The sequence below is a fragment of the Rhincodon typus genome, chromosome 18, assembly GCF_021869965.1.
Source record: "Rhincodon typus isolate 14 chromosome 18, sRhiTyp1.1, whole genome shotgun sequence".
NCBI classification, from domain to species: Eukaryota; Metazoa; Chordata; class Chondrichthyes; order Orectolobiformes; family Rhincodontidae; genus Rhincodon; species Rhincodon typus.
The window spans coordinates 15,785,407-15,787,734 of NC_063349.1; positions in this window are offsets into that span (position 1 = coordinate 15,785,407).

Consider the following 2,328-nt stretch of genomic DNA (forward strand, 5'->3'; position numbering starts at 1 on the left):
AACAAAAACAGAAGTTGCTGGGAAAAGCTCAGCAGGTCTGGCAGCATCTGTGAAGTAAAAATCAGAAAGTTAACGTTTTGGGTCCGGTGAACATTCTAAGGAAGGGTCATCGAACCCAAAATGCTAAGTCTGATTTTTTCTTCACAGATCCTGCCAGACCTGCTGAGCTTTTCCAGCAACTTCTGTTTTTGTTCCTGATATACAGTACTCGCAGTTCTTCTAGTTTTATTTAGAGAGATATGGGCCAACTGCTGGCAAACGGGACTAGATTAATTTAGAATACCTGGTCAGCATGGACTAGTTGAGCCCTATGACTCTGTTTTCTTTTTGTACAGTTACCATACAGTTGTAGATAGTTATTTTGTGCATCCCTCCATAGTTCGATCACCTTACCTGTCAAAAGTGGCCAAGAATTAAAAATACCTAAATCAGCCCATAAAGTAGTGGCTCCATAGATCCATGTGTTAAGTCAACTATACCATCGCTAGAAATTACTATCGTGTAATTTTCACATTATTAAAGCCAGAGTCCCTTTTAGACAATACTAACAGGTACAATTGTATTTGAATGTATTACACTGGAGATCCTATAAGATCAGAGTAACGATGAAAGTAATTCATAAAACTGCATACTTAGTTTCAGATTTAGTTTTTAAAAAGATATGATTGATCCTTGACCAATTAGAAAATAAAAAAAAGCTTTCCTGACTGCCATAATGTAGTGAATAATATCCTAGATAAATTCGAGTTGACTTGGTTGATTGCAGCTGTAAAACAGGACAGCGCATCAGCAGTGCCAAGCAAAGGAGGGATAATAAATCTCCTGTTGTTGTTTCTACCACAGATCACTCGCCCATAGCCTTTAGCTAGAGGTGTACATTTGACAGGGACAGGATTAGGATCAGCTGCTGACTAATTTCATCACCCTTACTGTCCAGATTGATATTTGAAGAATTAACCCTTTAGCAAAGTATCAGTGAGTGTCCAGCACACGTACGTACACTCATGCAGACTAGGAGCAGGAGTGGGCCACTCAGCTACTTGAGGCTGCTCCATCATTTAATCCGTCAAGTCCGAGCATTTGTCAAGTTTCTAGAGACAGTCACTATGAGATCAGTTATCCTAGTTTAGTGTACTAGTACCAGCTATGGAAAAGATTTTGCTTTCATTACTTGAAATAAAGCCTCAAATTTCTAACAAAATACAATCTACCTTTCAGAGATTAAGGCTTCCAAACATGTGGATATATAATTAGGGAGGCGCAGTTGTAGTATGGCGCACTGACCTCTATATTGCCGAGGCCAGATGCCAACTCTCCGACACCACCACCTACCGCCCCCTTGATCATGACCCCACCCCTGAGCACCAAACCATCATCTCGCAAACCATCCACAACCTCATCACCTCAGGTGACCTCCCACCCACGGCCTCCAACCTCATCGTTGCCCAACCTCGCACTGCCCGCTTCTATCTCCTTCCCAAAATCCACAAACCTGAATGCCCCGGTCGACCCATTGTCTCTGCCTGCTCCTGCCCCACCGAACTGATCTCCAACTATCTGGACTCCATTTTCTCCCCCTTGGTCCAGGAACTCCCTACCTATGTCCGTGACACCACCCACACCCTCCACCTCCTCCAGAACTTCCAATTCCCCGGTCCCCAACACCTCATCTTTACCATGGACGTCCAGTCCCTATACACCTGCATTCCCCATACAGATGGCCTAAAGGCCCCCCGCTTCTTCCTGTCCCGCAGGCCCGACCAGTCCCCCTCCACTGACACCCTCATCCGCTTAGCCGAACTCGTCCTCACCCTCAACAACTTCTCTTTCAATTCCTCCCACTTCCTACAGACAAAGGGGGTGGCCATGGGTACCCGCATGGGCCCAAGCTACACCTGCCTCTTTGTAGGTTACGTGGAACAATCCCTCTTCCGTACCTACACCGGCCCTAAGCCCCACCTCTTCCTCCGTTACATTGATGACCGTATCGGCGCCACCTCGTGCTCCCACGAGGAGCTCGAACAGTTCATCCACTTCACTAACACCTTCCACCCCAACCTTAAGTTTACCTGGACCATCTCTAACACCTCTCTCCCCTTCCTGGACCTCTCTGTCTCCATATCGGGCAACCACCTAGAAACCAATATTCATTTCAAGCCCACCGACTCCCACAGCTACCTAGAATACTCCTCCTCCCACCCACCTTCCTGCAAAAATGCTATCCCCTATTCCCAATTCCTTCGCCTCCGCCGCATCTGCTCCCAGGATGAGGCATTCCACTCCCGTACATCTCAGTTGTCCTCGTTTTTCAAGGACCGTAACTTCCCC